The sequence below is a fragment of the Saccostrea echinata genome, unplaced genomic scaffold, assembly GCF_033153115.1.
Source record: "Saccostrea echinata isolate AGI-Se365-2 ecotype Australia unplaced genomic scaffold, CSIRO_AGI_Sech_v1 ptg000028l, whole genome shotgun sequence".
In the NCBI taxonomy this organism is placed as follows: domain Eukaryota; kingdom Metazoa; phylum Mollusca; class Bivalvia; order Ostreida; family Ostreidae; genus Saccostrea; species Saccostrea echinata.
The window spans coordinates 17,963,330-17,975,256 of NW_026889777.1; the positions used below are offsets into that span (position 1 = coordinate 17,963,330).

Here is an 11,927-nt window from a genome sequence, read left to right on the forward strand (position 1 = left end):
GTAGTAGGTAACTACATTTATTTTTTTTTCTTTCATTAACAGCATTGTTTTCAGCATTATAAAATAGAACTATATATAGTATGAAATATTTACATTGAATATTTTTGCCTTTCTCTCTGATGAAAAACAATGGCTGTTTATCAATTGATTAACTCTAAACTCATGTTAGATCTGTTTTTTTATGCCCCGCCATGAATATGGCCGGGGCATATAGTGTTTGTCATGTCCGTCTTCCGTCCTTCCGTCCTTCTGTCCTTCCGTCTGTCCTTCCGTCACACTTTGCGTTTAGCTCTGTTCAAAGCTCAGTTTCAAAGAAACTATCCAAGATATTTTTATCAAACTTCATATGCTGATAGATATTGATGAGAGCTATGCAACTGCATCAACAGTTTTTGACCTTGACCTTTCCTTTGACCTTGACCTCACTTTTCTTGAATTAGTGTTTAGCTCAGTTTTAAAGATACCATTCAAGATAGTGTTATCAAACTTCATATGCTGATACATACTGATGAGAGCTATTCAACTGCATCAAAATTTTTTGACCTTGACCTTTCCTTTGACCTTGACCTCACTTTTCTTAAATTAGTGTCAAACTTAATATGCTGATACATACTGATGAGAGCTATTCAACTGCATCAATATTTTTTTTTTACCTTGACCTTTCCTTTGACCTTGACCTCACTTTTCTGAAATAAGTTTTTAGCTCAGTTTTAAAGATACCATTCAAGATAGTGTTATCAAACTTCATATGCTGATACATACTGATGAGAGCTATTCAACTGCATCAACATTTTTTTACCTTGACCTTTCCTTTGACCTTGACCTCACTTTTCTTAAATTAGTGTCAAACTTTATATGCTGATACATACTGATGAGAGCTATTCAACTGCATCAATATTTTTTGACTTTGACCTTTCCTTTGACCTTGACCTCACTTTTCTTTAATTAGTGTTTAGCTTAGTTTTAAAACCATTCATAATATTTTTATCAAACTTCATATGCTAATACATACCGATGTAACCTTTCAACTGCATAAACAATTTTTTTTGACCTTGACCTTTCCTTTGACCTTGACCTCACTTTTCTCAATTTGTGTTAAAATGTTGCATTATTAATATACCCTCGGCGGGGCATTCATGTCCTATGGACATATTTCTAGTTTAAGCCATGTCTTAACGTAGGTCGCGGGTTTGCTGACGTTGTTAAAACTAGGTACGCAGTTTATATGATTTTGGCGACTTTCTTGTGCACATTTGATTATGACGTCACAATGAAAAAGAAATCTGCGATGATATTCTTCAGTATATCATTAGGCCAGGTAAAATTAAACTTTAGATTCTCATCCCCGCCCGCCCCTCTCAAAGTGCCCCGCCCCGTTGTTTTTTATTTGGGTTCTTGGGTTTCAAAAGTATTTACATGTATTTTTTACTCAGCAAGAATCTGGGTCAAAATTTAAGAGTTATCTCCCCTCTGTATTAAAAGTCGCGTGGCGCTATTTATAGCACAAAAGTCATGGGAAGAATGGAGAAAAATCGGCAATAAAAGCAGTTTAAGATAATTTGCCAGGATAGAGAAGGCAGAAAAGCAAAAATAACATAAATACATTTAGATACCATCAGTGGCATGAGCAAGTTTTTAAAGAGATTTTAACCAAGTAAAAACAGACGAAGAAAATGACATCTGGTCAAGGTATAACTTAAGTTGTATGTGATTTTTTTTTTTTTTTTTTTTTTTTTAAAAATCGTCGGCAGACGTTAGAGGATAATAATGCTAAGGAAATAGTAAATCTTAAAACTGTTGAGCATAGGCTTTTCAGTAGAACATTTTACAGTTTTAGACATCCTGTTTTGCAAAAATGACATATTTTAATGTTGAACGTGTCAAGTCTCAAGAACGAAAGTATGAGGACAGTGGAAATCTGTGATATTTCACACAAAACAAAAGGAGTTGTTGATAAAACTAAAAGGTATTTGGAGAAAGGCTGATGAGAAGTCGTAATTACTACATACAGCATATGCAATTTATTGGGATCCGCACCCCATTTTGTGTGGCGTGTGCTGTATCTGTGTACTTGAAAATTCATTAATAAAAACTATAAATATTAATATTCTATAACAAGAATATTTGATAGATATTTAAAAGAATAAACAATAAAATATATTCATATTGGCATTAACATAATGTGAAAGTTTTGTGTAAGAAGGGCGTTATGTAGATATTTTCAATAATAAGAAATAAAAAATAAAATCCGCCCACCCGCCCCAATTTTTTAGCAAATTAGGATGAGAATCTAAATTTTAAATTTATGTGGCCTTATTTAGCTATAACTTTTCTTGGAATTGGTAGTTTAGTGTTATATTGTTTAAAATGTTCGACATATTAGGAAATATTAAAAAAAATCATTTAGGGCCTTTCCTGCAAGCTTGGAAAAACAAGTGGTTGTTTCTCGGCTTGTCGGAAAGGCCCGAGAAGTTGCGATTGATTTGTTTTCACTTGGTATCGTGAAACGATATGGACACAAGGTTCAACTGAACTTTTTTCCTTTGATCGTATTTGAATTATCAGTTTCTTTTAATAAGAAAGAAGCCAATATTTAAATAAATCACAAATACACCTGTTACATCAAAAGATTAAACTTTATTTTTAAAGAGGATATTTGATATATAGATGTACAAGTTTATCATAAATTAAATACTGCTAAGGTACGATGAAACATTAAGACAATTTTTTAGCGGCACTGACCTCCTGTTAGGGGACAACTATTTAATTCTGAGGGAGAGGTGTGTGTGTGGCAAATTTTACCGAGTCAGATTGTTCATTTTCATGTTGGTGAAGGACAGATTATTATTTCCGAAAAAAAAAAAAACAAGGACAGACTATTTATTTCTTCTTCACTGAAAAAAGTCTGACAAGCAAAAAAAAAAACAAAAAAAAACAAAAACAAAAAAACAAAATTGAAAACTCCCATTGGGGGAGGGGGGGGGGGGGGGGCTAGAACTAGTTTTGGACAGATTATTTATTTTCTTGCCCAGTCGAGGACAGATTATTTATTTTCAACATTTTCGAGGACAGATTATTTATTTCCAAAATCTGTACGTCCCCTGAAATGATCGTCCCCTAAGCAACAGCTTGCAATGCTGTTACATACAGATTTTATTCGCTACTTTGCTTTCCATGTCCAACAAATAGAATTAATGTTCTAAAAAAAACTGGCTGTTGATTACGTCAGATAAAATTGATTTTTAAATCCTCGTCCCATTTACATCTCTAAAAATGTGGTATTTAAAAATAAATATTTTGTTTTAATATATACTGAAAATATATTGTATTTAGCCGGGACGATATTTGGCAGAAATTCATAGATTTGAGCGCCTTGCTGAATGGTCTTAAATAAAAACATTTTATATACTTGAATCACTTGAATTAAAAGATACCGTTTTCGCCAGCACACTTGAAAAGAAAAATACACAGCTGAATGTAAAGATACGTCTAATCTACAAAAAAAAAGCAAAACAAAACAAACAGAAAAGAAACGGTAAGAAAACAACACATGAAGAAAGTAAATTGAAAGAGAGAAATTAAAGGATTGATTGTTGTTTTACGTCCCTTGCGAGAATTTTCACTAATATAAAACGTACAAAAAACCTAATCTGAAGAGAAACATGTCTAATAATCATTTCATTGTTATTGAATTATTATGATACGATTCACGGGTCACTTGAAAGCAGATAGACGTGAATTTCTTTTTTATAAAAATTATTTTAGCTTATTTTTCTGCACTGAATACCGGATAGATATTCACGACGTCAAGCATGGCGTCGCGATATTTTATGACGTCGTTCTTAAAAATGTAAAATTTTGCGATATAAAAGCAATTATCCACATTTAAATTATCGAAAACTAACCCGAAGACATATTAATTTTTTCACATTGATTTATTTCAAATCAATTCTTTGTTAAAATACCAAAGGGAAACAATTTCGTCTGCACCATTTAAAAAAGTTACTGATATTTTTTGAAACAAAATCTTGCCTCAAAACGAGCCGAAAACGACGTTTTTCTTATATAATTCAATAGAATAACGTCGAAAATGTAACGCCTACAATGGCATGTTTGGGATTTAATTACACAAAAACGATGCAGACAAATTTTATAAAATTTTCAGAGAATATAAAATGAAGGTAGAGGATTCATATAACTAATTTTCATGGTATGTTTTCGGACACTTTTGAATGGCCTGCAAACCTGCGACCTACGTTAAGAATTGGGTCTTTCATCAATGTGATGTATGGATCAATAAAACAATATTTAACATAATTTCCCCTACTTTATAGAATGATTTATACAGATTTACATGTAAACAATAACATTTATTTCTTTCTTTGTTAATATGGAGATTATCACTTGCAACCTTTGCAGAAAAAACTAAATAACCAACTATGAAATTTTTCTGCATTGTCACAACTGTTAATCCTAGTAGGATTTTATTATTTATAAATTATTACATTTATCATGTGTATATATGAAATTGTAAATATTGGTCATTCTTATAGCTTCAGAGTGATATGTTATTGTTTTAACAATTTTTTTTCTTGTTCTAGGGTTATGAAGGTTTAGAGGGACCTGTAGGGTCCACAGGGTTACCCTGGATGTAATGAGACAAAGGTATGAAATAATTTAATCATGTATCAAATGTAATGTAATCATTTAATATGTAATAAATTATGTCATGCATTGGAAATTATTATGAAAAATACTTTGAGTACTTATATGATGAAAGACAAAGTGAACAATAATTAAAGGAGAGAAATAGAGGGGTGGTATAAAAACATTTATTCTATCATAGATTTCAAAATGCAATTTTTTTTTCTAATAAAATTGGCATATGTTAGCCAATGTTTTCCATGCTAAGACATTGTAAATTTACAGCAAAATATTACATATCAAAAATTGATGTAGTAAACATGATGTTGGGAGTAGTGTGAAATTCCATAGGTTAATTAGAATTTTATTGTAAACATGAATGACACAAAGCAGTCTGTTATTACAGAATATTAAAATAAAAATGATTTGTGTTTGTTTATTTTAGAGACAAAAGGTAACCCTGGAGTTGATGGACTGCCAGGAAATCGGGGGCCTCAGGGTGTATCAGGTTTACCCGGACCCAAGGTAGGGTGTCATGGAAACAACACTCTAAAAAGATATAAAAATCTTTCATGTTTTTAAGTATTGACATCTTGTGCTGTCATTTTGTTTACTCTTTTTTTGGCAACTATATTTGCACCCACAAGCAACCCCTATTGGGCATTAATTTCAAGGCAGTATAACTGATGTCAAAAGTATCACAAGCTAATTCAGGGAATTTGTGTCCCCCGCTTCATGTTATATGAAGAGCAAGGAAGATCTGAAAAAAAAAACGCAGATTGTGAAAGAGAAAAAGATTGACATTGAGCTTTAGCTTTTGGCCTTAAAGTCATGAGGGGTCTTTCTTGATTTAAAGAAATTCAGGACCTTAATTTTCATTGCAAAAGCTTACTGAAAATTAAGTTATTATCTGAAAATTATGTATGCAATATATAACTTTCTGACTTTGGCCTTTGACCTTTTCTCAAAATCAAAAGAGTCCTCTTTAAGTCATATTGACTAAAAGTATAAAATTTTATTGCAAAACAAAGAGAACTCTATATAACACCAGGAAGCCATTATTTTCACAACATATGAATTTTTGACCTTGACCGTTTTACCTAAAATTCAAAAGGGATCTTCTTTAAGTCAATGGGAGTAATGATATGATAATATTTAATTGTAAAAGCTCAAATAAGACAAAAATTATCATCTGGAATTCAATTTTTGCAATAATTGAATTCCTCACTTTGACCTTTTGTCCTCAAAACCTTTACAGGTTGTCTTTATGTCACAAAGAGCAATCATCTTATGATAAAAAAAAGTTTTAATTGAAAAGGCTTTATGAGAACTAAAGTGATCATCTGAAAATCATTTTTTTTAAATGTATGAATTTCTTACCTTGATCTTTGACCTTAAAATCAACAGGGGTTTTCTTTAGGTGACTTGGAGGTATGATATAAATCTTCATTGAAAAAGTTCAAAGAGAAGTAAGTTTACCATCTGGAAACCATTTCTTGCAATGTATGAATTACTGATCTTGACCTTTTGACCTCAAAATTGATAGAGGTCTCCCTTATGCCATAGGCAGTTGGGCAGGGCTTTCAAAAATGTTAGAAACAGGCGGTACTTTTTCAAAAATAGGAGGTAGCTTGTGGAAGAGATTTTAATTAAATATGAGAGTTATTAAATTTTTCTCCAACGAGTATTTTGGCCGGTATATTCATAACATCAGCCGGATAAAAGTACCGTGTACCAGCACATTTCATTGCAAAAGCTCGAAAGCTCTTTGAGATATTGTCCAGACATAAAGTGTTATACACAGATAGAATGACAGACAGATGGATGGACTGATGGACAGACAGAGAAATTACTCATGTCTTCCAATCCAATTATGATAATAAGCATACATAAAGCACATAATGCACAAGTCTCTAAAGTGGCTGATCAAGTCTCAGATTGGATTTAGTGATTTTATAATGTACAATTTTGTATTTTGTTCATAAGATAATTCAAAAGATCGGCTTTAATATGTATCTTCTGGCAATAAAAAATAATAAAATGTATTTTTTAATCCACAGGGAAATCCTGGAGATGGATTTTGTGGATTTGGTTCAAAAGGTGATCCGGGTAATCCTGGACAAAGGGGTCCTAATGTAAGTATCAACACCATAACAACTGGATTTCAGACGTGTTATCTCACACTATATATAATGAAATGTAAATCTTAATGTAACTTTAACAAGTTAAGTTCTATGATTAAATTTCAGTAAAGGATCATTCTCTATAAGGCCGTTTTGTGGCCTACAATGACTTCAAATTTTCAAATAGTATTTTTTCCCTTAAAAACTGCATGAGTCAGTAGGCTAATGTTCCAATTTAATGATAAATGTTGATTGGTTAATGATACAAAAGTATTTGTTATGATATAGGGTCACAAAGTAAGGTACTATCGGTCGGTATTAGCATTAGGGTAATGGGAAAACTCAAGAGGGTTGGTGTGTTAGGTAACTCCTATACATGTCATAACCACCTTTAACCAACACCAAAATTTGCATGTAAACTTCTTATGAACATAAAAAGTGACTACCAAATTATCAACTTGGTTAAAGGTGGTTATGACATGTAAATAAAAACTTTTCGCTTCATTTTTACGATATTTGCAGGAAAAGCTAACTACTTACAATGAAGGATATCAGCTTATGTAGATTATTTCTTATTATAAACTTCCACTTAGAGTACATGTTTCTATTGATTTACTAAGAATTTATATAAGCCATGCATGTTTACTAAAAAAAGGTAAACTTTTTACTTAAAAAATCTAAAATCAAAGGACTGAAATGACTGGTTGTTATGAAATTACGTGAAGACAAGTCTCATTGAACTATCTGCTAGAAATAAAGAAATTTTTTATAGACTATAAGGCATGAATATAAGTTACTTATTATAATTATATTATTTATAAGGATAGTTTAGTTTATCTATGCTACTTCTTTGTATTTGTATTTCCTTAGGAGTACATATTTGTTATTAGTTCTAGAAATGATAAAAGCTATTTTTTTTGTAGCGGGAAGATGCATTTGCTATTTGTGTTATAAACTTAATTTTTCTATGGGTACACATGTAACTTTTATAGATAGAGAATTACTGATGGGATGGTTTCATAATGGAAATTCTCGCCTCGACCTTTTAGAAGGACACTTTTCCGTATGAGTGACATAGGATCCATGTATTTTGTTAACTGGGTGTTGAGAGGACTCAATCTATTCATCACACTTCTTTGGTAGCATCAATATAAGTTATGAGAACAGTAGTTCTGTCTTCGAAAATAAAACGCCAAGGAGGAAAGGGGTTCCTAAATGTCACGTGATTGATAATTGAATGTTGCTTTACGTCATTTTAGAATTTTTCACCCAGATAAAGAGATCATCCACTTAAGGTGAAGTGTCACAATTTTGATTTATGCATGGTTTCAGTATTGACCAACACCTACCGTGGGACAGGACCTCCTTCTTTAAGATAATTTCCAAGAGACCCATGACTTTTACTTTTAATGCTGAGGACTTAGCAAAGGAACTGTCACTACCTGTGTTAAACACCTTAGTTCTTGACGCAGCACGGAAAGAGAATTTAATTCTCAGGTTTCAAGAGTGTGAAAGGAGTGTCATCTCTTACGGTCCAATTTGTACCTGGGATGTTGTAGAACTCTATTAGTCCATGGATATACTAAAACTTCTGATATGCGTAGTGGAAGGAACTGTTGAAAATTTACTCCATTTTATGGAGTGCCGTGGGGGGGGGGGGGGGGGGGCTTGACTTTTATACATACATTTGTGTATTATAGTTAAGATAGCATTTTAAATTAAATATATTGTTTTACATGCGTAATTAAATTGAATCAAATCAACTCTTACGATGTTATTTCATTTTACGTCAATATATATATATTTAATACAGCCGTTCTGAGTTTTATATACTGACTATTAACATGTACTTGCATTGATATTTTCATCCTGTAAATTAATGAATTCTTTATTTTTTTTGCAAATGTAGACTATATTTTATAAATTACAACTTAATTTTGATTTAATCACAAACAAAATTCATTCATTGCTTTAAACATTTGATACACAACTTTTATAGTTCAAAAGAAACTTAGAAATCTCATGTCTTGCATGGGCATTTTATGCGTAAAATTGGTACCACATCTATAGAAACAATACACAAGTACAATATAAACATATATGAAATAATACTTTTAATTAAATGCTAATTAAACATTTTTCAACATCGTACGAGGTGCATTTTGTAAAGATTTACATTCAAAATATGCAAAATGTGAATGCGTCAAATTCTTGCCATAAAAAAATATCTTTAGCCTTAAATTAAACAATCTTTGCTTTTATTACTTAAGTCTGATATGTTTCCGACATAAATAAACAATTTTTGATCATTGACATCTAGAAACATGCCTGAAAACTTGATGTAAATAGACCTACCCTCAATTTTTCTTTACTTGACGGCCGTTTGTGATCTTTAAATCACGCGACTTAGGTGATAGATGTTGAAAAACAAACATCAAAATCATGAAATATAATGATTAAAGTTACATAAAATCACATTTTTAAGTGATTTTATCGTAGGCCGGAAAATGGCCCTATAGAGAATCATCCTTTAAGAGCTTTATTCCATAATAAATATTTCTGTAATTGTTCCAGTTTATGTCTGACAATGATTAAATCTTGGACATATCTATTTTTAGGGTGATCCTGGCACTCCAGGTCGACCTGGACTCCCTGAGCCTTTTGGCCCTCCAGGTCCTAGGGTAAGAAATGTTCAGTCAGTTTCTATTATGACACATGTACAATTATCAGAAGACAACAGGATCTCACAAGGAAAAAATCGATATTTTTATGCCCCCATTGTGGGGGCCCATTGCGGGTCCACAATGGAGGATCAAAGTTTTACATAGAAATATATAGGAAAAATCTTTAAAAATCTTCTTCTCAAGAACAGCAAAGCCCTGATTGATCATATTTATGTGGAAGTATTTATTGTTTTTGTCCTGTCTGTCTGTCTATCTGTTTGTCTGTCTGTCTGTTGTCAACTTTAACCCATAACTTTTGATTGGTTAGAGCTATGACTTTCATATTTCACATGTGTATTCCTTGTGACAAGACCTTTCCTTGGGTACCATCATATTTGACCTTTTGACCTTGACCTTGGAGTTTGACCCACTTTTGCAAAATTTTATGAGACTTTAACCTTGGCCATAACTTCTGAACAGTTGGTGCTTGGGGTTTCAAACTTCACGTGTATTCCTTGTGACAAGACCTTCCTTTGGATACCAACCACTTTGACCCTTTGACCTTGACATAGGAGTTTGACCTACTTTTGAAAAACTTTAACCTTGGCCATAACTTTTGAATGATTGGTGCTATGGCTTTCATACTTCACAAATGTAATCCTTGTGACAAGACCTTCCTTTGGATACCAACCACTTTGACCCTTTGACCTTGACATAGGAGTTTGACCTACTTTCAAAAAACTTTAACCTTGGCCATAACTTTGAATGGTTGGTGCTAGGGCTTTCATACTTTACATATTTAATCCTTGTGACAAGACCTTCCTTTAGATAACAACAACTTTGACCTTGACCTAGACGTTTTATTTACTTTTAGAAAACTATAACCTTTGCCATAACTTTTGAACAGTTGCAGCTAGGGCTTTCAAATTTCACAGGTATATTCCTCGAGACAAGACCTTTCTTTGGATACCAACATTTTTTACCTTTTGGCCTGGATTTTGACTTGCATTTGAGAAACTTTAACCTTCGCCATAAGCTGCCATATGGGGGCATCAGTGTTTCACAAACACATCTTGTTGTTTCCATAATTTGCTATACCTGTACAAGATTATACATGTGTTATAGTAAAATGATTTTAAGACAAATTTAATGAAACTACTTTGCTTCACGAATTACAGTTCATAAATATAGCATCAGCATACAGTAAAACATGCTTTATATATGAATGCTTGTGATTTTGCTTTGTGATAAATGTAATTCTTTATATCTGTTAGCTTCACAATAAGTTTAAAACTCTGGGGAATGAAAATGACTTCACTGTAGGCATTAATTCATTATAAGTGTGTTCGCTATAAGCATGTTTTACTGTATTTCTATTTTTATTATATAAACACAAATGTTTAAAAAGTACCATATTGATTTTTGATATAATAAATGAAAACAGTATAAGGGAGATAATTTTTCTCTCTGTACACCATTTATTGTTATTTGCTAGTTCCTGCAGGAAGTGATCAAAATACAGTCAAACCTCCTTATCTCGAACTCGATGGGACCGAGAAAAAACTTCGAGATATCTGAAGATTCGAGATATCGAGGGTAAAATACATAGAAGAATAAGTGGATGGGACTTCCAAATCGCATCGACATATCCATGGTATTTGAGATATTAGTGTTTGAGATACCGAAGTTCAACTGTAACTACATAAATTTTTTTTGATCTTGTAACGTAAGTCTAGAAATACAAGAACATGAAAGAAGATAAGTACATGTACCTGTCCCAGTGTTGAGGAATTTTTTTGGTCTGTTTTCTTTGGTCATATTTTCAAAATAAAATATATTGACATAAATTTGCTAGATCTTTATGATATCTCTTCATTATTCCAACAATGAAGCCATCAAAGAAGTGGGGTACAGGGAGGGGAAGCAGGAAATATACTAAGTAGTATTGAATATATTTTAGGGCATTCATATGATGTAGTTTTTTTTAATTTTCTTGTAGCTCAGTTGAATATTGTGGTACCTTCATTTATCATAAAATGTATCTTTTCTAATTAAATATAACTTCTTTAAAATTTTTAGGGGCCGACTGGAATTCCAGGAGGTAACCGGGCCAAAGGGAAGCATGGGAGACCAGGTTAGAAATCCCCCCAAAGGTGAAAAGGTCAGTGTTCATTGGTAGTTGAAGTTACAGGTATACTTCTGTAGATAAATCACTTATCATGCATTATAATCATTCACCACAATGTTGTTGAAGAATAGCACATGTAATGTAAATAGTCTAAGAATATTTCATGCAAAATATCCTTTATTATTTAACCAATGCTAAAGAGGCATTAGAAAGTTTATTTTGGTCACCAGTGTAAATGTAAAACATTGAATTTATCATTAAGAAAATTTTAAAACTGTGTAAAAATTCCAGGCTAATTGACCTGTTGTGTTGACCTATAATTTACATGATTGTCTGTTTGTTTTCAGGGAGAGGAAGGATTACCTGGTC

At 32.3% G+C, this 11,927-nt stretch overlaps 1 long non-coding RNA gene across 1 annotated transcript; it reads left to right on the top strand.

Moving 5' to 3' along the window:
- The first annotated feature begins 4,629 nt into the window (after positions 1–4,629).
- Positions 4,630–6,726, top strand: LOC133194203 (uncharacterized). The gene is made up of 3 exons (XR_009722055.1): positions 4,630–4,665; positions 5,090–5,169; positions 6,705–6,726. It is a non-coding gene; the product is annotated as an uncharacterized LOC133194203 (long non-coding RNA).
- The last annotated feature ends 5,201 nt before the right edge of the window (positions 6,727–11,927 follow it).